Source organism: Trachymyrmex cornetzi, unplaced genomic scaffold (assembly GCF_001594075.2).
Source record: "Trachymyrmex cornetzi isolate Tcor2-1 unplaced genomic scaffold, Tcor1.1 scaffold61, whole genome shotgun sequence".
Classification (NCBI taxonomy): domain Eukaryota; kingdom Metazoa; phylum Arthropoda; class Insecta; order Hymenoptera; family Formicidae; genus Trachymyrmex; species Trachymyrmex cornetzi.
Window position 1 is genome coordinate 1,141,634 of NW_017299926.1, and position 25,179 is coordinate 1,166,812.

General features: G+C 31.3%; 1 long non-coding RNA gene across 1 annotated transcript in view; it reads left to right on the forward strand.

The window, feature by feature from the left end:
* Positions 1-5,369: 5,369 nt before the first annotated feature.
* LOC108766741 (uncharacterized) overlaps positions 5,370-25,179 on the forward strand; it is a 33,495-nt gene continuing 13,685 nt past the window's right edge. Inside the window, exons 1-2 of the long non-coding RNA XR_001940391.1 lie at positions 5,370-5,794; positions 8,647-8,983. This is a non-coding gene — a long non-coding RNA (uncharacterized LOC108766741). The remainder of the gene's footprint in view (positions 5,795-8,646; positions 8,984-25,179) is intronic.

Consider the following 25,179-nt stretch of genomic DNA (forward strand, 5'->3'; position numbering starts at 1 on the left):
ATCTTCCAACCAGCGCTTAAAAAGATTTGAATTATTCTTGCGGAACGGTTCAGCGTCGATAAAGGGTGGTTCATTTAAAAATAAGGTCACAGAAAAAGGATTACGGGACATTTCTGTATAACTCTTGAAAAGTATTATTTTCATAAAAATAGCGCGCGCGCACGCACGTGCACACGCACGCACACACACAAGTGGAGTTAACTGCATCCATGTTAGTTTTATTTTATTATAAAATTTTATTATAGAATTTATAAAATACTGTTTGTCAGAATAACGTACATGACAATTAGATAAAGTCTCATAATAATCAGAATTTAACGTTAAAAAATAACTACAGATATTTTTTCGCCAAAAATATACATTTTTTACACCTCAATTTTAAAAAAATTATAAAAATTTATAACAAAATATATATAGAATTATAAATATGTTTCAAATTTTAAATCAGATAGTATAATAATAATTATAATCATATAATTATATAATTATTCTTCTTGAGATTATACTACAAAAACTATTATTGTACAAAAAATCTATACATTATTTTATTAGAAATATGATTTTGTTTCTCCCATATTATTAATTGTGCGAGAAAAGGACAGAAAAACTATTTTCCTTAATTAAAAAAAAATAAAATTTTCGATGTCTAGGGTATGCAATTACATTGTTTGTGAAGTAATGAGATAAAGAACGGTTACGTAAAGATGAATTTAATATTGATTCGAGATAACATTGTTCTATTTCACATGAATATTTTTGGATTTTTATGGAATGTTTGCGATACGTAACAAATAGGATTCATGCATGCGTTCAATTGCGTCTCCAATAATAATTGTCATGAAATTTAAACGCGATATACACAAATAAATAGGAAAAATAATTGTGAGTTGTAAGAGAAATTCGCGCGATAAGAAGGAGCGAAGGGGAGAAGATACGCACCGAAATGAAATATCTCGAGGGGGAAATTAAAATGCCAGGTTGCCATGAAGACACGAGTACTTCCGCTTACTTATTTATTCCATTATAGAAGTCAGTATTTCAGCGTGCAGATGAGAGGCGGCATCAGTGCGCTGTTCTTGCGCGCTATTGCGCTCGCGTTGCGCAAATTTGCGGCAGACTCGACACCCGCGTCTCCGGTTTATGAAAACGAATGAAAATTACATCGCTAGATAAAGCACGGATTTTGAATAATGAAGTTGTATTCTGGAAAGTTCTGGAAAGCATAAAACACGAACGAAGAGAAAACGTACGCGAAAATAATGAAATATTATTTTTAGATATATTACATACGCACGTTGATTCGTGTGCGCATTAGAGATATTAATTTGTATTATCGCTCGTAATTTGTGTCAGACGCATTGAAAGAAAGCTGTTTAAACCAAATGAGATAAATGTTCGGATTAATTTTATATTTAATGTAATCATTCGTATTTAATTGACGTGTAACAGGACGGACGATCAAGAGAAAATTTTAGCAGACTGTCGGAATTACTGTCTGTGATACGATTAACCCATCAATTATTCGATTACACGCTATCACAGTCATCGCGCATATATTCTAGAAAATTTGATTCTAATTTGCAACGTGTTCTATATACGCTACTATTTAATTTACGTAAAACTCCTGTCTCTATTGATAAGCGTGGGTATTAAATTTATGGCGTTTATTCTAAAGTACTGCAAATAATTTGTCGCGTAAAAATATCTAATTAATTTTTCGAGATTTGTTTATAAAGTATATTAACAAAATATATCACTGAAATGTTAATTGTATTTTATTAAATTTTCACGAGAGGTAAATTTAAAAAAGCAGTTTCAATTTCCTTTTTTTTTAAATATAACTTTACAGTGATTAAGTCAGACACAATGAATTCATTAAAATAGTGCATCAAAACGCGCAGCAGCCATTAGTGGTTTAAAGCGGAAATACTGAGAGTTATGTACACATTCATTAGTTTGCGGTATAAAAGCTTAATGAAGGGCGTGCTGATCAAAGATTTTATGACAGAAAAAAAATTAAAACAAATATTTTTTATGGAAAAAAATAAATTTTATTTTGTAGAAAAACTACGTTTTTTCCTCAATTTTTCTACAGATGTATCTGTAACCACTATATTTTAATTTTATCTAATTCTGAGTTACAGAATATACCTACATCATATTTATGTGATTTAATTTAATAATACACTTTTATTTTAAAATCATAATTATAGAATTAAATTATTTATTAAATAAAAGTATGGCGGTTGAAATAACATAATATTCATCTATATTCATTTAACAATTAAGTTTACAATTTCCACAATTAAAAATCACTAACGACGAATGTTATGCAATCATTGTACAAATAACGCCGTTCTCTATGATTTCCTATCTTCACAAAACGCGCGTGATTGTCATCTCTGTCAATTATTGGAAACTTTCTCATTGCTAAAAGCAAACGATTATATTGTGGTGGTGCAATATAAATTATTACCTTCGTTATTCGCAACGTCGCCGCATCGTCCGCAATTTTCGAATCGCGAAGCGACCCAGTTTTTCAATTTATCTTAATTTATTTGACTTCAAGACAATCGGAAAGTTTTATTGGTATTATCGGCGCTTCTCATTGATTTCCAAAGCTGTATATATATATATATATATATATATATGTACACACACACACACACACACCCATACTTACATATATATCCATATATAAAAGTGTTATTATTATACGGAATGCTAAAAATGTGAACTACGTGTTAACATTAAATCCTATCCATTCTCAATTCCTCTTGCACAATTAAAGTTTCAACATAATCCATGCTAATATGTTATTTAATACAATTTAAATGATTGGACTTTTTTGTGAAACTTTCGTAACATACATGAAATTCCTCTCTCCAAATAATTGTATGTATAGATGTAGACTTTAGGAAGTATTATATTCACTAAATATATATATATATATATATATATATATACATGAAAAGTTGTCGCAATTTCGTAAATCTTTTTCGCACATCAGGAATTCCTTTCTTCAAATAAATAAACCTATAATATTGGAAGAAGTTATACATATCTATTATTTTAGATATATATTATATATATAATATTATTAAGAAGTTCTTAATAATTCTTTTGTTTTTAGAAAAAGTGTAATATTATGACCTTAGATCACATGACTAAAACAGTTTACAGACTATTAAAAATAAATAAATTCTTTAACATAAAAAAACTGAATACAAATCTTAAAAAAGGACATCCTCATCTCAAAAATATTTTCAAATCATACATGAAAAAAAATTTAAAGATCTGAAACTTCTACACTAGAATTTAATAAACGAATGCGGAGAAATAGTTCACATATATCAAATGTAAAAATCGTTATCAAAATTAATTCATAAACCGATTAAATATCGAATGGATTTTTGTCAAAAATAGTGTCGTCTTTGTCTTGATGTAGTCTCGACAATATCAATGTAATTTATTACCTATCGGTTACTGTATGACGGATCACTGACCGCAACCGTAACTACGAATTACAAAGCTATCGCAACAATTAACCCAACGAGACGTCAAGGGTTAGAGTAGTTTCACTCTATGAGCCTGTTAGTAAGGCACTTCAGCACGCATTCAATTCAGTTCATTGTCAGATCAACAGTACATCTGATATCAATCTGATATCAACATAGTTATATAGTATGTCTGAGATTTCTATTTGATCGTATAATATACCATCTTGTGTTTATTAGATCACAAATGAAAATTTTTATTTGCGTATCCTTCCATGATAGATTTTTAATTTGCAGCGAATAAATTCACGATATGTTACCTACGTTACAGAATAGATTTGATGAGAGGCTTACAACTTCTAATCGGATAGCATAATGCATTTCGAGGAAAAGAATGAAGTAAAAGAAATGTATAATCAGATTAATTTATAAAATTATTTTAAAAATATCATTTAAGAATTCTAGATCTAAAGATCTACAACACAGTTTTATGTAAAAATATATCTAAATAAAAATATATTTATGAAAATAATTATAAAATATTTTATATACGTGTCAGTCATAAATTGTTGATGTAATCTTACATAAAATTAATATCAACCAAGTTTGGTGAGTTGGGAAGACTGTAATAGCAACAGTTGCAAAAATAAACTAACAATAAGAGATTGTTTCAGGTCAGTGAAATCGAAACGTATCATAGTTTTCGTATCGCGATGGCACCGATATCTTATGACGGTTGAAGGTAACGTCGCATTGGCACTATTGGCAGCGTTACAAAGTCTCAGTGAAGGTACAAAATTCTTGATCGCGATGAACCAAGAATGCGGTATCCCGAAGAAATCCACTCTCTTTGCATCGCGATATTATGCGAGTGAAAATATATTGTTAAAGGTCGATCGTGATTATACGTTTTGTTAATCCACGCCAACTCGATGATGAACGACTTATCGGCAGTTTCGCATAAGATGGAATTATGGAAGACGAACCTGCGTTCTACTTCATATCTGCAACGATCACGCAACACTACCGTGACTAAAGATTTAAAGTCATAACTTTCCCGCTCTCTCTGATGGCAAAAGCGTTATTTACATGAAACTAGTTTGAATCAGACTTTTAATGAAAACGATTAAACAATAATAAAATGACTCGAACAGAGAAATATCCAATAAAACTGAAAACTAATTGTAATACCATACGATTAGAAAAATTATGAATTAAAAATTCTTATGACAACTTCAGTTAAAATATACCTATATCAGTTTCACATCCATCTTTCATTTGAAGTATGATATTATCTTCTATGATGGTTTCTTATGATAATATATATAATGACTTCATGCAATGGTTTCATATAATAGCATGATTTCAGATAACATCAAAGTTTCTGCTTGTTATATCCTATAAATAGAAGCATAATATTTGATCCATTCACGATCAGATACACATCTTGAGTCAAAGAAATGTAAACAAATTACTCAATCTGCCTCTTACGCCAACCATCAGTTTCATCTAATCATTAACAATGTAGTGCATTTTTCTCATGGGAAGAAAGACAACTTCGATCGCTACCGTGACATATATGCGGCCATTCGGGCCAAGCCTCCGCGAAATCATTCACGGAGACCTCTCACTCTCCCCACGTGCTCGCCAGAGTACGAGCCTTCGCGGCGGGGAGACAAGAGAAAATCATGAAAAGTAGTGAGTGTGAGCGAGTGAGAGTGAGTTCGACCACCGTGCATGTGAAAAGAAGAGAATGAGAAGACCATTCTCTTCTCTCTTTCTCTTCTTTCTTTCTCTGGTTTCAGCTTGCGAGAGACTTGGCGAATGTCCTGGTAACGAGAGAAGTCGCCAGTGTCTCGGTAGACCTCCATCTGGTACAGCGGTCTGAGTTTCTACGGATACCGTCCGTTTATCCGTCTGTCCATTCCAGTTGCTCGCGTGCCACCTGGCAAATCGTGGTGCCAGATTCTTCGTGTCTCATTATTTTTCTTTTTTCTCCCTTCGTCTTAGAACGGACGTAACTAGCTCGATACTCGTGAGAACGCGAGCGTGTGAACCGGAATAAATAGTATCGAGTACGTAGACGTTTTTTTGTGGCACGTTCGAGATCAGTCTTGGCGCGTGCCGATTTCAGCAAGACCGCCAACGAGAATTTCCGAGTTTTTAGTGCGACCAACTCATATCGGCTCCTTCATTCGCGCCGCGGGAAGTCGCGTGCCGGCTTTGATACTTGTTCCGTACGTCTGATCGATATTACGTGAAGTGAAATTAATGACAACTGCTTCAGATTACTCTCGGTAATAGAGTTGGAAATAACGTTATAACAATGCATTCTTCATTATAGTCAAATCGATAAAAAATCGTAAACATATAGATAATTAAACAGTAAAAATTGTCTGAAACTCTTAATGAATTTATTTATTATTTTATGTACTTCTCATATTTATTCTCTGCAATGGGAGTTTTTTTTTGGAAGCGTAAAGTTAATTAAATTAATTTAAACACCAATAACTTTTTAATTAAAAAAATAATGAAAAAGTAAAAATAAAATTTACTAATTTATTTCAAATAAACTGTATCGGATTTAATTTTATACAATTTATTTTAAATAAATTTTATGCGTAACAAATCAAATTTCGAGATACAATAAACTGTTTGTTGTGAACGTTACTAACATTAAACATTACAAAAAGAATTACAGGAAAAATTTTACTTAATTTTTTATTACATATTAATTAAACAATATTTGCTATATGGGCACAAAATTTAGAACATCTTTACGATTTGCGCTTTAGTAATCCTAGCTGTTATACATTTTATACTGTGATATAAATATCAGTAGAATCTATAATGTACTATTTTCAATGAACATATATGTACAATATCGTAAACATCGAAAAAGTTTGTTGCTACAATAAGAAAAAAAATTCATTCTCTAATAAATACTCTCTCGGCGGTGAATATTGCGGTTAAGTAAAAAGTAAGTGTAAATGTGAATGTAAGGTACACAAAATGCCGCGCCGATGCATCGCGTGATCGCGCAATTTAATTCGATGACCGATTGTATTAGGTTTGTCTGGGTTATGCTGCCGCATCGTTGATCTAATCGGGAGGAAATAATTTGTTTGGCCGCACCCGGGGGTCATACATAGGATCTGATTGGCTGTAGATGATCGATCGGTGTATATTGAATTGTGTTACCGTATGTAAACCGTGAATTAGAGACTATCTATGTATATGTTATCATTGTCGTTGAGCGATAGAGTGGGAACATTACAAAGAAACTTTTTTTGATAGCTTATTCGATAAAATATCAATTTACAAAGATGTAAAATAGAATAATCTCTCTTTTAGAAATTAAATTAAATTACAAACTCATAAAATAAATGAGTACGCAAAAATTTCGTGGAAATTCAAGATCAATGCAATGAATTATTTTATCATTTTGATATGATGTAATTAGAGAATAATCCATTATCGCTTCAAAATTTGAATAGTTGTATGTAGTCCATCATTGTTAGATACTAAATAATTGTACAATATACTTGAATGAATAATTTATACGTATGATACCTATATTATAATACCTATATTTCATTTGTTATAATATTAAATGAACGTGTGATTACATTTTATGAAATCACTATTTGTGCGTTTTCTTGATGACCTGATAAAATTTTGAATATCAGATATTGTTTTAAAGACAATCTTTTGTTTCTTTAAGATTGGAGATCTGTTTTTTATTCTTGTACTAGACTGCACTCCATAGGATAGAACTCTTTTTTTTTTAATATTTAGCTTTTACCAAATTCGGGATTAAATTTCTGAGTATATAAAATATATTAATATAATTTTTATTTATTTTTTAATGAATCTTAGTATTTAGACAGCTTATATATGTAAAAGAAATTAGAGACCAATGACATATTTAGGCAACTTGAAAAATACATATTTTGTGATAGTTATTAAAATTTCATAGTTTTATAGTATTTATGCTTTTTTTAATTCCGAATTTTTAAAAATTAGATAATATAATTAAAACATGAGCTTCACTATTCTGTTCCGTCGTATCAAACACATTATATTATTAATAATATATGATAATAATTATTATTATTGTAATCGCGTGAATTTGGAGCACAACATTGCGATGCAGTTTCATATAGAATTTGTTTTACGTAAATAAGGCCAACGAATCTAACGAGAGGTTTTTGACCGATAAATTGACTGTTTCATAACAAGCGTACTTGAAGCTGTTGCTATTGCATTCCGTTTCTAATTTGCGTTCCACTACCAGTTCTAACGTTCACCTTTAAGAACGTCAATCGCATAATATAAAATGTTCATCAAATGGTAGTGTCGCAAAAGTTCCAGGTTAAGTACGATATTTACTATTTACCTAACATTTAAATAGTATTTAATTTGTGATTTGCGTTTTAAATTTGCATTTTTAAAGGCAGGAATAAATTATTCTATTACCATAAAAGAACTATTAAATTTTATTATATGCATTTCTTTCAATTATTTAAATTACAATTATTCAAATTATTTAAACTGCTTTTCAGAACTTCTTTAATTTTGTAGTTATAAATCGTATAAATTGCCAGTATTTCATAAAAAAATAAATCATCATGTCAATTTTATAATTTTTAGCGTTTTAAATAAATTTGTGACTTTTTAATTCTGTTAAATTTTAATTGTCTCTATTTTAATGAAGGTAGCTATTTATTTCAATCAGCTACTAAAAAAATTATACATGTATATGCAAGGTTTGAAAATTCAACCGCCTACTTTGCGCTTCTGTATGAAACATGAATCAAACATTTCTATTAGCATATTACAGTCACTCGATATAACATATGCAACGATTCAACACGGCGCCTAGCAATAATATTAGCGTAAACCTAGTGCTGTACACAAGTTGAATTTTTTTTAATAATCGAGAAAAATCAAATAAGGAAATATTTCTTTCCTGTTGTAAAGCGTTTTATTTAGGAACACAGTATTATAAAATTAGAAAGCAGCCTAAAGTAATTACGTGTTTTAAAGCGACTAGCTCTCGCTAATATTTTTCAAATTCGTGTCAAGAATCTGTCTGTGCTCTTGTAACATGCATTAAATGTCACAAACCTTCCTCTTTTTGAAGCAGTTGTAATTTCACTTCCACATGCGTAATCCACTTTCACGAAACCGGTATTGTGGTGTGGCGACACTCGATCTATCGGGATCTCGGCAAGCCGCCCGGTCGGTCGAAATTATAATGCGAATCTGCCAATAAAGTTGGCCACGAATACCTAAAACCGGTTGTTATATGGGATTATATTCTCTTTGTCGGACTCTCAGGGTTCATAGTGCGCTAGTGGACGTGCTGTAGGTGCAAAACAGTCTCATGTGTTACATGGTGTGCTGAGCTAAAAACGAAGACTGCGGAAAAAAAAGAAGTGAGGGACCCCCGGTGGAATTTCTTTAGCCAACTTTGCGAAACGGTGAGTCAAGTAGCGAGATAAAGTTTAATGGATCTTCGGGGTCGAACTTTTGATGTACGGACGAACGAGAGAACGCATTCAAGCAGTACGTGAGCTTCATCGTAACTTTGAACAGTGCTCGCGTTAAAACGCTTCTGCGCTTGATCATTTCTTATGTCTATCTGTCGTGCCTGCGAGGAAAATGTGCTGGTTTGCGACGTTGTTTCACTTTATCTCAAGCAAAGTTGAACGAGATTAATGTTACTTAAACGACATAAGACACTTTTAGTTTAAAAACGACTCGACTTTTAGTTTAAAAATAATAAATTACAAGTTGCAAAATATGTAATGTAATTGATTGGAATAAATAGAAATTATAAACTTTTTCAAATTTAATAATTTTTTAATTAAATTAAATTTTTTATATTGCAATTTTATTAACTTTTAACCGTTTCTTGAGGTGTGGCATACGTGGCTTTTCCTTTTCCAATGTTTTTTCAATACTTTTCTTATTACTCTCTTATAACATTTTTATTAATAAAAATACATATATTGACTTGATATCGTACTGTTCCTTAATGTCTAACGTTTCAATTAAAAAAAAGAGAAAAGAATCATATAAAATTAAGTTAAACTTACTGTAAATTATTATAAAATTTTTAAGATATTTGTTTTTTAATTGAATTTATAATATAAAATTCCTCGATTAGAAAATTATAATATTGTTCTACTATCCACAGTATTGTTATCTCACTGAATCGAGCATCCCGGTCGCTATTTGGACAATCGAATTTGCTGGATACCGATACCACGATATATCGATCGGCCAACAAACGAATTTACCGAACATTTGCCTGCTAATTCACCTATGCATGCCACATAATCCGGTTACGTCGCTGGCACCGCAGGAATGCGCGTATACTCAGCTGTGTAGCTAATATGTAGTACTATGTGATGTCGGTTTTCGCATAAATGTCTTCATAAGAAAATGCATATGAACGTTAAATTGAATTAAAAAGAAGCACGAAAATAAATGCACTTATCAATTGATAATTAATTATAAATAAATATATATCTATAGTAATTGAGTATCATACAGAATAATACAATTAAATTTTTTCAAAAATGCAATAATTGGTTTCTTTGGCTATATTGTTATGCATTAAAGCATTTATTGAAGTTTTATATATTGTGAATTCTGACATTTTTTATTCTTCAACTATTAATTTTAAATTCTAAACCATTTTTTAATAGTAATTTTTAAAAGTATTAAAAAATTTAATTGCTGAAAAAATGAGTAACATAAAAAAAAAATGCATATAAATTTAGGAACAATATCCTTATATACTGAAAACTTAATTTATTTTATTTAGCTATTTTTTAATATATACATTTTCAATTTTCGTTTGTTATCGAATTTTTGTTTAATCGTAAGAGTTCGATGCTGTCAAATATCAATTAATTATTTAGAACATTAATTAGCTATTTAGCCTTTATTTTATTAATATATTCTTGAAATTCTTTACGTCTAATTGAGTCTTCTAATCATATTTACTTATAATTGAATTTAATGGTGCAACTGTATTTTATAGTATTATGTATATAGCACAGCCGCGCAATCCTATTGATCTGTGGTTACAGGAAATACGATTGTCACGCCCCACGTGTCTCTTCATACAACAGTATAACCCTTTGACACATAAACCCTATTCAGTACAACCTCAGTCACACAGTGCTTACAGTTTCAGCAGCCCGTGTGCGTGATCTCAGTTTCAGTCCTTAGTTTACAATCAGACTAGATCAATCATTTTCAGTTAGAGTAAATGTATTCGCAACCCTCAAACATATTTTCTTAATGCAATCTCATTTGATCAGTTATAATACTACAATTTTACAAATAATTCTCTTGTTTTAATATTTTCAGAATTTAGTTCTTGATTGATTAAATTTTTGAATATTATTTTCAAATTTTCTGAAGAGATTGTAAACTCTTATCATTCTATTTTCGAGCATTATGCCTTTAAATTTTTAACTGTTTGTTTCTAATATCTTCATTATTTGAATCATAAAACTTAGGTATCAAAAAATACTTATCGGAAAAAAATTTTCTTTCGTAATATTAATACCGTATTATTAATTTTTTTACAATATATTAGAAAAAAACTTGAATTATTCTTTTTACGATTAGGATGACAACAAAAATTAAAAATAGAGAAATATAAGATTAAATCCATTTATTTATTAAATCGTGCTGAACAAATTTCATATCGAGTTGCTCAGTCGATATTTGGTTTTCTGGAATTTCGAATTGCTTCATACGTGTGTTGCAATTGAATTGGCCGATTTGTCGGCGGATCTCGCTGAACGTTTGCCCACCAATTTGCTTAGACACAACGTGCGTGAATCTACGGCAATCTCGTTAGCGTTATTGGGTACACAGTAACGCGCGAATGCGTCGCGATTACAGCGATGAGCAAATTGTCCGGTGTATCGTCCGGAAACGGACGCTTTGCAGCGTCGTCGTCTTAATGAACGATCGTTCTTCCGCCTCGACGAACTCTTCACGCGACTGGAAATTAAACTGAGTCTTCCTTGAACTCTGAGTCTCTACGCGGCATGCATCGTTTATTTATAATAACAGTGGAAGGTATTTATGATAACTGGGTTTCATTTCAAGCAATTATAGCTGTAGTATGTATGTACACTAGTTTAATAACTTTAATATTTATTAATTATGTCTTTTATTATGCACTCGTATATTCCTTCTTTTATTTCTACACTGAGAAAAATGTCCGTTCAAAAAGTAGCAAACAGATATTTCTGATTGATTTTGATCGGATTTATAAGACTATCCGATCAAATTTATCGGATTTATAGGACTATCTGATAAATTTGATCGGATAGTCCTAAAATTTGATCGGATCGTCTTATAAATCCGACCAAAATCAATCGGAAATATGTGTTTGTTACTTTTTGAACGGATAAAGCCCGGAAATTTTTCTCAGTGTATTATTAAATATACATAAAAATTTATTCAAGTTAAAGATGTAGTAGAATTATTCCTCCATATTCTATGCAAAGAATATAGATCAATAGAAATAGATAGCATAATCTAAGAGTTAGTTTTAAATAGGCTTCTCGTAAATATATAATTAAAAATAAAAATAATATTAATGAAAGTATTATTGAAGCATAGAGATACAAAAAATTTTCAAGTAAGTGAAAAATATAGGTACTTCAAATCGACTTGTAACATTATTTAAATTAATATTATAATGTTTGTTAAAAGAATCTATATCTATCTGACCTGATCGAGTTTAAAGTATTCCAAAAACTATTTAGTGCTTAATATTTTTTAGTACTAACTATGTATTTAGTACTTAATATTTATCGTTATAATTTAGCACAACGAGAATATTTTTTAAACTTGATTGTGCCACTTACTCGATACGCGAGTTTGCTGATTCATCAACATATACAAAATGTGCCAAATTGTTGGATCGTGTTTTCAACTCTAAATTGTCTAAAGGATCTGTTAGTGAAATTAAAGGGTCGGAGGGAATGGGATTTGAAATAACCTCTATATATATATTGATTTTAACAAAACCGTTTTATTTCGCGTGCCAAACGGCCGATCGCGATCGAGCTGTCCGCTGTCATACTTCGTCAAGCTGGATTTCCGCGAATTGTAAAATATCATCGAACGCCGTGGGAGTAATTCGAAATCCGTTTTATCAATTAATATCGATGGACGGCCGTATCACAACGGTTTCGTAGGTATTTCGCGGAATATCGAGCCCGCAAAGCCCGCCGGTATAATTGCCGCAGTGGTATCGTTTGTCAGTAACCTGTCATTACTTTGGCTTCTCTTTTTCTCTCCATATTGTTTGCGGCTAACTTTGATTATGCTATTTTCTCGACACTATTCCTCTCTCTTTCTCTTCCGTCCTCATCGAGATTAAATCGCGTCAATGATTATTGTTTTCTACTGTGGTATTACTGGTAATACAAAGATAAAGTATTACTGGTAATATAAAGATAAAGTTAATCAACTATAAGCAACTTAAATAAACTTTCTATAAAAAGAGAAGTGATATCAACTCTGTCCTCGTAAAATATCTCTTCCCATTTTGTATAGTGTAATTCCTGGTTTATCCGCAGATATTGCACATATAAATTCAAGAAATTATTAGATTTTTAAGAAACAAAAAATTAAAATTACATATCGATTTCATTTTGTATATCATAAATGACGTTTATAGATAAAATATATTGAAGGCCATTTGTGTAATAAAGAAGCAGTTTAAATTAGTTATTGATGGACAAAAATTATTGAATTAATTATATTTTATTCCGTTTAATTTATAAAAATACCTTTCTCGAGATTTAATCCCCTTCACAGCGAAGAAAGATTTATTTCTGTTCAAACATTTAATTTTATTATACATGCGTAACGGAGAAATTTCGTCTTGTGCTAAAGATAACCCATTTCCATTTGCATCGCGATACGTCGACATACATACAAATAATTTCATTTACAACGGAACGTCTTATCGTTGGTAGTATCGTCGTCGGAAGTTTCGACACGCAGCACGAATTTCGCACTCGTGCGGTAAGAGAGGAGAAACGGAACTGCTAGTGGAGGAAGCGTCGTGCCTGTTTGTTGAGCGTGTAACGAGAACCGTGGTAATTGCTTCGCAATCGAGGCGGTAACTGGTGCAATATCTGCATGCATTGCGCCCCGTGGACGAGACTTAATTGCGCCTGCGTCAAGAACACGTATCTACCGATGCTTTCTAATGCTCTATGATGACGCGAGACACGCGAATGTGCCGCTCTTTTGTTGCAGAGATCGCTGCGTTGAAATTGTCACGCTCTCGACGTTAAGCTATCCGCGATCTCGCAGCGTTCTATCATCGTTCGTGAGTGACGGCGAACGTTTCATAAACGAAGCAAAGTTTAAATTAACGCAAGATCACTTTGGAAAGATAAGACCCGTATATCAGCGTTATCATTTTGCTGCGAGTTAGGACGATTTATTTCACAATGAAATCTACACAAACGCACACATATATATATATTAGGTGTTAAACTTAATTCCTGCCGTTTTTCGTCTCCAAAATTGATTTGTTTCGAAGGGAAATACCTTAATCAAAGTATTATTAATAAATTATTAATTAGTAATAAAGTAGGAAATGGAGAAAATTACTTTGATTAAGGTGTTCATTCATCTTCCCTTCGAAACAAAGCAATTTTGGAGACGAAAAACGGCAGGAATTAAGTTTAACACCTAATACATATGTATATAAAATGAAAGTTGTCTTATTTAATTTTTTTTGACTGTATTACTGATAAATTATTTTCGCATCACAATATTTTCTTTCTAAAAGTAAGGAATAGATTTTTCTTTTTAATTATTACGTAAAAAAACTAAATTGAAGGAATTAAAAATTAGTATAGATGATGGTTATTATATCGGACGTTTTAGAATGTTAAATATACGTTGTCATATACAAGAATTAATTATTAAGAAATTTAACAATTGTTATATTAAGACTAAGTACTTTATTTATGATTTACTAATTTATTTTTTAAGTTATTAAATTTTATTAAATTTTAAGCAGAATTCTGCTTCTTTTTTTGTAGAAACATCCGAAAATGTCTATTACGCAATACGATAAAATTGGTAATTTTTTCTTCCTTTCTGATTCCAATATATACAATCTACGAGCACAATATGTAAAGCTCACAATTGCAATAAATTATTGTTAACGTGAAACACGTGCCTTTCTACGTGTACAATATATTTTGTTTTGATATCCTACATGGTGTCGATACTGGGCGCGCTTATGTATATATCTTTGTTTATGTGCTATTACGAAACAATTACGTAAGGTTAACGTGTGGCAATGAGTGCAGCCAAGCGGCAGGTTAATTCTGCCGCTATTGGAACGAGGAAAAGGCGTTTTTCCTTGTATCCTACATGTTGCTGTAACGAGAATAGCATAGATCGATGTCGCTTCCGAACAATAAAAAAAATAAAAAATAGATATAGAAAAATAGATGCACTAACGAGAGTTATTTATAATACATCTCTGAATATCATGGTTGTTGTATGCAACGTTCAAAGTATTGACGTTTAAGTTTGGTAAAATAAGTAAATAAATATTTCATATATTTATGGCATATTTGCATCATACTTTGTAACGATAAGAATATCGTATAATATTAAATACAATAACAAAAAAAAAAATTATCAGAAATACTTTTTGTTAAATTGTAATATCTAATAGAATCGCAGAATTACATTTAGTGAAAAATGAAATATTATTTGAAGATATTATGTAAAGAAACAAATGCCGTTGCATTATTTCTTTCCTCGATATTCTACAAAGTGACAAAGAAAAAATTAATTTAACTCTCAGAGATAATAATGAATCATGCGATTTGTTACGATAATATTCAGTTTGAAGTTGGCTGGATAAATCAAAACTTGCGCGAAATAATTCTGTGAAATTCTGTGAAAACAATATTCCTTACATTTTTACTAAATAATATAAAAAATTTATACATATGTGTGTGTGTGTGTGTGTGTGTGTGTGCGCTTAATATGCTAAAGATTCTGTACAAAATATATTTATAACACTTCTAATGTTCTCGATATAAAAAAAATTATATTGCAGTAAATTAATTAATTTATTCTTATTAATTTATTGAGAAAGTGATAAAAGTTTTTTTATAAAGTGGTTTTTTTAAGTAAACAATTTTCCCTTTCCGTATTTCTGCAAAAATCTATATAGTTACAAACGGATGCTAACACACACACACACAATTATTAAAATACTTTATAAAATTAATAATAAGAATAAGGCTATATGAGGCAAGCAAGGTCTTAATACTGTGTTATTATGAAACAAAAGTTTATTAAAACATACGTTTTGACTCTAATTGAGTCATTCTCAATGTTGAAACTAATACAATTTAAAAAAAAACAACGACTTATTTGAAAGACACTAACATGACAAGAACATGAAATAATTATAATAATATATAAACTCATCGCAGTGTATGTAAAAATTTCCATTATGTGTGGTATTGAGTGTTGTTTAGTATATAAACGTGAGAAATTAGATGTCGAAAAATTCATCATGATTCAAAAATCATTTTTTAATTTGTCTTTTCTAAAGAGACGAGTTCTGATTCTCTGGATATCTCAATTTTTTGTATTCAAATGTTACTTGTACATATTGCACTACTGTCTAACAGACAATATTTATAATTGGTCATCTGTCAGTTTGAGAGTGCAATTCCGAACCTTTGCGATTGTATCTTTAACACCACCGTGAGTTACGGTAACCCAGTCCATTTGAAAAAACGCGTGGCGTTTATGAACGATCAGAAGTGTGGAGTGGGAACAAGGGGGGGAAAAAACTTTCGCATCCATACTACAAATTCCCCGCCTGGCAACCTCAGCGTGCACGAACCAGTCGAGATAGAACGCCATGAACTTACTGTGTGGGTTACGCTAACCCTGTGTGGTTATTACGTTTTTTATTTCGAAATCGAATTGTAAGTAAATATACGAACAAGATCAAATTCAAATGCGAGCTCAAATCGAAGAATTCATGAAACACACAGACATTCCAGAAAATCAAGATCCGCGCGATATATATTAGCTGTAAACAAAATAGAAAAACAAAGAATGTTCATTCTGTCCAGGGGCTTTAGATAGGAAAACTTATTACATATGCTTGCAGTGCCAACAGTCAATGTGTAGGGAACATGTCGCAAAAATTTGTTTCGCCTGTTCCACGCAAATCAATGAATAATTTCATTTGTACTCATATATTTAGATGTCATATAATAAAGACTTTTGCACTAACTTTATCGTATTACTTGAAAATCACCCAAATTCAACCTCGTCGAATAAATATATTTTTTAGGATAATTCGTAACAATATATTTTTTCTTAAAATACACCTTAATATGTTTTGATTTCTGTAAATTAAAATCTTATATCATTTTTTTGGAAAATAACTAATTTATTTAAAAATCAACGATTTTTTTTTTAATTTTGAAATTTCTTTCTTCCTTTTTTTCAAAATATTTTGATTTTCGGAAGTTTTGTGATATTCTTATCTATATATTCTTTTTCCTTACTGTCTGTTGTATCGATAAAAAAAAAAGAAGTTAAAATTGATGCATTAGATCCCGAGATAAAAGCAAAAGACTTCAGGGTTACCGTAACCCATGTGTGGTGAAATCAGGTGGCGAAAATAGTGTGGTGTTCAAGGGTTAAGATCATTTTATAAGATAGCCGTTGATGACCACATACGCCGTAATGTTTATACATTCAAGTTCTTATCCGATATCTAATTTCTCACGTTTATATACTGAACAGTGCTCAATACCATACATAATGGAAATTTTTACATACACTGCGCGCGATGAGTTTATATATTATTATAATTACCGTCTAAATTATTTCATGTGTTTGTCATGTTAATATCTTTCAAATAAGTAATTGTTTTTTAAAAATCGTATTAGTTTCAACATTAAGAAAAATGACCCAATTAGGGTCGAAACGTATGTTATAATAAACTTTTGTTTCATAATAACACAGCATTAAGACCTTGCTTGGCTCATAGCCCTATTTTTATTATTAATTTTATAAATTATTTGAGCCTTTTTCTTATATTATTTTTAAAAATACTTTAATTAAAAAATTTTAATTAAAAATTTATATTAAAAAAATTTCAATGTAAAATAATTTCAATTTTAATTCCATTATATCGCACACAAACAAATCTTTTGGAGAAACAGCAGAATTTAAACCCCACCTACATTCGCTGAATTTCTGTTTTGTAGTTGAAGAAAGCAATGTCTTGATCGTTCAACAAATTTTGCATAAACCACTGCGAGGTTGGGAAAGAACTTTGTTTCCTGATGAACATATTTCCGCTTCACCTATTTTTTTCGTTGATTGCGAATCTGACTTTAAAATTTGTCCGTTGGAGAAAAACATTGAGCAAATGAAAATTTATGAAATTTTTACGTAGAGAGCTCCTGTTTTTTAAATCGCCGTTCGCTACATAGTGGTGAATTATCGTACGTACAAAAGACACAAAAATTTTTAATTTCACAATTTCGTTGCACAAAAGATAAAAGGATCGGGATGAATCCGATGGATTCGGATAGAAAAACAAATAGATCCACATGAATGATAAACAAATTTTACGGCAGCTTCCCCGACGAAACTCGCGGTTTTTACGCATAACTGAGGCGCTCATTAATTGTTTTGTTTGCATCTACTTTGCATTCGGTAGCAGCACGATTTATTACACTAATAACATCAGAGGCGATCCGATTGCGCACTCTCTGGAGATCAAAATTAATGCAGCTAATTTGCAGCAAGGACATTAGCGTAACAAATTTATGTTACGTTGAATGGAATGACAGGAAATTCGCTTGAGCGACGTGCGACGAAGGGATTATCGGAGAAATTAAATATCTATAGGTCACCACATTTTCTGAATAATTAATTAAATAGCTTTATCTCATTGTCTAATCCTATTGTCCTGTTATATTGGACGAGTAACATTATTTCGCCAAAGTACTTAAATATAGAAAACTATATTTAGAAATTATTAACAGCAGTAAATCTTGTTAACAAGAAGTAACGAAAAGTTCACATTTTATTTTTAAGTTTAAGATAATTAAAAATATGCCTTATGAGTATGTGTTTTCTATTTAAACGTTCTACATAGATCGATATAACGTAAATGTAAAAACAGCAATTATTACACATCATGCAAGAATTTTATGATTCGTTCATAGAACACGTCATTTCTATTTGATGCAACGAATATCAGTCAGCGAGTTTACATTTAAAACATGGAACAATTGATCGTTTGAAAAATTAAGCTGGCAATTTTTGAACCAATTAGGTTTCCAGTAATATCAGGGAATGACGTTATGTGACGATTATCCCGATGCACGTGTTTTCGAAAATCCCTTTATCCTTTATTTCCAATCGATAGTGCGATCGGATTTTCCAAACGGCATCGCATTCTAGAAAAGCAAGTCCTGACTTCAGGTGAGCAAACAGGTGCATTCGACCAGGGGATCAGGTTGCGCGAGAGATCGGTTAGCTAGTGTTACTAACCGGTTTCACGCTCAGGGAACTCAGGTGGACAATGGCCGTCCATGCTCGATCGCTTTGATGAGCGTTTTACAAGTGAACTAGTTGCAGAATAGATTGAAGAAAAATGTACACAATGTCAGATTTGTACGCAAACTAATACGATTTTTTTTATTAAATCGGACTATTTATCTAAATATATCATTTATCTATAGGTTAAATAAAATTAAGTATTCACGTGTTAATATATCATATAAATCATATGTAATGTACCTATATATAATTAATCGATATATTTTTCGAATTACTTTATTAACTTGGATCATTTAACAATGTTTAACATATTAAATCCAAGTCATTAATGATTGTGGAAAAGTGTTGGAAATGACTGCATAACTTTCTTGTCATCTGATATCCTGGTAGTGAGTATCTGGTCGCGCACCTGAATCTTAAATTTATCTGCGCATGGAGACTGTGAGTCCTCCTTATAGTCTTTACCGCTCTGATAGAAGGAGATTCGTTTTATTTTAACGCTTCCTAAACCTATGTCTTCCCTTTCTAAACACACGAGATCAAGATCCGAGCATAATGAACGTATATCGGATTGCTCTTTCGACTTTAACTTTCTCAATCTGTCGTAAACCATGTTCGGGTAATACTTTCTTATCGAAACATTAATAAGCAAATATTAGAGTTACAAAATAAGATTATTTTTAAAAGAAAATAATTTACATATTCTAAACTGTATATTATATATTATACAAGTTATAAGTTTTTGTTGAAATGGAATAATGTTATCTCACTGAGTAATTCTGTTATATTGAGGATTATCGATTAATTTCTATCGTCACTGTTTTAATCTTTTGATAGCATTTCCTAAATCACGTAGAATTCTATGTTTATGAGTCAGATAAAATGCAATAAAAAGGCATGAATCTTTCGTAAGTTTTAAGTTCGCCCGTAGAACTTGCTCAACGACCTGCCCTAATCGAGAAATCCTGCTCGCGGATGAATTTTATGGGAATTCCTAAGATTTTACGACTATCCCTTTGAAAGCTGATCAAATTAATCCTACCACATATTCTCAACGAGACTCTGGAGAACACGTTTTTGGGATACTTCTTAATTCATGACGTGATTAAGAAAACCGTATTTTTTACCAACCTGAATGCTAAGTAAATTATTTGTTGATTCACGTCAGAACTCATGTGGTTTGTTAGAAGATTTATTATTAAATTAATGTGAAATTCATGCCGTTATTTATTCACAAGAATATTAACTTCTTGAGAGAGTTACTCTCTGACATACATATTTTCTCCATAGCACATTTAATTACATTATATAAATTAATAAATGTAAACTCAAAGTATAAGAATAAAAAAAAAGATTGATATTCAAATATATATATATATATATATATATGTATCTGCTTTGTTCTCATATTTCTTTTTTTTTCTTTTTATCTCCCTCTCTCTCTCTCTATCTCGATACTTTGCACTAATCTGTTATGTAATGTACTATAATACTAAAACTTTCGTATCAAACTATACAATATCTTCAAGCGAACAACAGAGTTGAAGCAAATCGAACATTTCCCCAGGTCAGGAGAACAGCACGAGCGTAAGCACGATAGGTCAATGCAGTTCTAAGGTGAATGCACTGAGGAATATGTCGTTGTATTGCGTCTTCGTATAACTGATAACGTCAATGGTGTGGTAGTGAGAGCATGTAGTAGGGCAACATATGCGTCAACGATTCATCGTCCGATGTCATTTAGTACGCATCTAAGGTATATTAATATTCATCGAGAAAAAACTGGTTTCATCGAACAGATACTTTAGCCTTGAATTAATTTTAAAAATGCTGCTGATATTTATCAGGATAATTAAATCCACTTAATTTTAAAATTTCCAATTCCCAGTTTAGATATATTGTAAAGCCTGATACACAACAAACATATGGAAGCACATTTTTGTTTATTTAGAACTGATTTTAAATAAATCATTAAAAGGACATCTCAATTTTATATCTAATATGTAAAATATTTCAGTCCAATTCTCTCGCTTGTTTCAGTAGTATAATTAGTTCCGTTTTGTTGTAAATTTCCAAGCCTTGATACTTGATAAACATATATGTTAATAAAATAATAACTGTAGCATTTAAGTGCCGCAAGCCATAACAAGTGGTGAATTAGACAAAATTAATTCTTCAATATATAGTTCACACATATATTGACATTTAAATTTAAATCTATTAAATGATAATGTAGTAACTGTTGCAGCTGTTTCCAATCTTGCAATGTTATCTATAATCTCGATCTAGGACATCTAGTTTCAATCAGTTCAAGGATTCGTGTAAAATATTTTATGCAAGATGTCTTAGAGAACTTTCAATTTCAAAACTGATATTAAACAATCTATAATTTGCCACAGAATTCAGAACAGGATTCCATCTATATTTTTGTAAATTGTGTAATACAAAAAATATTTTTAAAAATCAAAATTAAACATGACGTATACAAAATTTTATCTTGAATTTCGCTGCAAATATTGCCGGTAATTTCCTGTACTTGCGATATTTCGTTCATAAAAAATCAGTAACATCTACAATATTTCGTATGCGAATATAATCGACAAGTCTTTCACACTCTGGACAGTAATCTCGATTGATTTATTTTGTTGAAAGTAAAATGTAAGCGAATTCAGTGGATGGATTCGCTTATGCTTTGTTGTTTACCTGTTACCTTCACGACCGCCTTATCCCTACCGTGAGCATATGTTACTCTAGCTGCGAAACGCGAGGCGCGATTAAACGAAGAGAAACGAGGAAAGTAATGGAGAGGAAGGAGAACGCAGGTGGAAGGTGGGGATAGACAGTAAACTGTGACCTTCCACCTTCGTGCAGGTGCAACATCCTGCCGTCTCTGCTACCCTGCTCGCCCACGCTCGCGGAATTCACCTGAAAAGGAAATCTCCCTCGGTGGCGAGCCGTCGCGCGTTCCACCTGTTTGTAATGCGCGCGAGACGAGTCGTTATCGTCGTCTCGCTATTGCCGACGACGACAATGTCAGCGCAATAGCGTGGCTTGAGCGTCACCTTGCCGCGGTCTTCCTTCGGCAGCTACAGTCGCTTGCCTGCTTTCCTGATACCAGTTAGCCGTCGAAATCATTCAGACTATTTTGCACAACGTAGTGTAGTATATAGGTATACGGATAATTTTCTACTTCCACGTACGTCAGTCATCAGTCAGATGATATGCGACGTGGTTTCTCAAAAATGAAATTGTATTATACTCATTATAATTGCTACCACAGTTCTTTCGTATACTACGATATGTTATACAACATAATTACATTGCTAAATTGATATTATATATAGATAAGTACAGTACTTGTGTTACAAAAATATATTCTTGTAACTTTAAACTATTATTACTTCCAATTATCTCTAATTTATTTCTATCACTGCAATATTTTTAAGTATAAAAACAGATAGTAGAAAAAAAATTTATAATATTACGATTACGTTACAATATAATTAAAGAAAAGCAAATTTACATTAATAAAACTAAATTTAAAAAGATTAAATTTCTTAATTATATATATTTTATAAATAATTGTATAAAAATATCAATGTTAAAAATATAAAAAATTATAATATGTATTTCTTTTAATTAAATAGTAAATTATTATAAACTTTTATTATTTTATTATTTTCGAGTAATTATAAAAATTGAAATTATATTTAAAAAATGAAGCCTCATATAAAAATTTTTATCGTAACATTAGTTTAATATTTTTTATTAAAATCGAATGAGAATATGTAATATTAATGTTCTAACAATTAGAAACTTTACCAAAATGTTTTTTGTATTTTATTTATGTAATTATAATAAGCTTTTTTGGTTTAATATTTATTACCTTTGCTTATGTAATATAATTTACGTTTAGGTAGTAATTTAAATAATATTTAATATTTACAATCACTCCCTTTTATAATAATTTATTTTATATTATAAAATAGTTTAGAGAAAAACTCTCTCTCTCTCTCTCTCTCTCTCTCTCTTTCTCTTTCTCTTCTCTACATATATGAAACTTATTTTTATAATATATTTTAACGTATTAAAATATAAATTTAACGAATCATAATTAAAAATAAATTTAATTAAATTTAATAACATTATAATATAAAAATTTATAAAATTTTATTATAATCCAAACACATAGATCAAAGACTTTAAATATTGCAACATACATTGTGTGTACATTTTCTTATTAATGCATATTAATCAAACCTTATAATTCCATAATTATGGAATTATCGAAATTTTAGGATAATCCGCGATACTTCCATACATCGACATTTTGTCCGTGTTTAAACATAAATTTCCTGCAATATTTCGCTCGAAGACAAACAATGATTTTTTCAGCAAATATTTTTCAAGGCAGTCGCTAACTTTGCGCACTGTAAAATCGATTGACGCTTATTACGAAGCTTACTCAAACGCAAAATACCTGGCTGTTCCTATTGGCGCGTTTGCGAATCTTAATTAAAACTTCCTCTGTGCCAAGAGCTCGATGGGAAGCAGAAATCGAACAAAGAAGAAAACTAGGAAAAGAAAGGAAAGCAATCAATTTGATCTTTGAATAACGATAGGAGAGAGGGAAACAGTGGGTAGACTGCAGATATCTTTAAAGATGGGAGGTGTGGGCGTTGAGTCAGGTAAAATGCTGCACCTCTGAGTCCCAGGCAAACAGGCGATCGAGGAATCAGCTCGAAGGCAGGCGCAGGTTGTGCATGTATCGATGCCTGAGTGGATGCTTGAATCACCGTAAGGAAACACGAGACTAGCGTTTCCGGTGTCCCTCATTAGTCACTATCCTGAATAATTAGACGTTGTAGCATAATAACTTTTGTTCTCGAGAGAACCGTACAAAGTGTTGCTACGCCTTGGTTAGCGTTGCATGAAATTCGAAATATTGAATATCTTCATTTCGTAATTTTTAATTATACAAGAATACTATTGTCTGCTCGAGAGAAATAAATGTTGACTTTATCACTTGATTTTCAACATTTTCGTTTAAATAATACAAAACGGAAAGTTTATACTTGTTGACAAGAAGGACGAAACTTTATTGTCATGCTTTACTATAAAATACCTAAGTTATTTAAGTAAAAAGAAATCAGACACTTATTATAAGATATTTCTTGAAATTAAAATCTTACGTGATAATACAGTTTTATCTAGCGATAAAACAATGTACTTTATGGTTTATTGTTTATAATTTCATGGAAAGAAAAGTTTTATAAATTATTGCACAAGAAAAAGGAATTATTTAGGGAACGCTTAATCAGTTAAGCATTTTTTAAATCTTAAAACAAGAATAAATACGAAATATTCTTCTGCATAGTTTTAAAGCTTTCTCGGAATTCTTATCGCTACTCGTTATTTTGAATTCGTTCTTATCGTTGAAAGTCTGCGTCGACGTTTACAAGTCGATCTTCGCTCTCGCGTCACGCGCATGCATGCAGGTGCAAGATGCGGCACGTTATCCACACGATCGATGCGCAGAGTCGCTGGTTATTGGTATCGATGTATCAGGAGATCAGGAAACACTCGTAGGTATACTCGCGTGCCCGATGAGTCCTGTCTTCGCATTGTCACGACTGTCGCGAGGATTATTGCTCGAGAAAGCCATCGTTCCTTATACGAAAGATGTCCTGCCCATTACACTCGCACCGAGTACACTTCACCATGATGCAATAAACATGATAAATACGACAAAAAGAAAAGAATATTTTTGAAGTATTTAGTAAAAAATTCTTATATGACAAATAGCTGTTTAATTACATTACTATCAGTCATTGCTTTTATTTGTGTGCATCTTGTGCATTATAATTATTTTAATATTTCTTCGTTTGAAACGTTTGGACATACGTTGGAAATTTTTGGATACACGTATATATGGGTGATCTTCAATTGTCTGTTATTTCAGTGTGGGCTTACCTTTAATTTTCGCTCTACCACACACACACACACACACACACACACACACACACACACACACACACACACC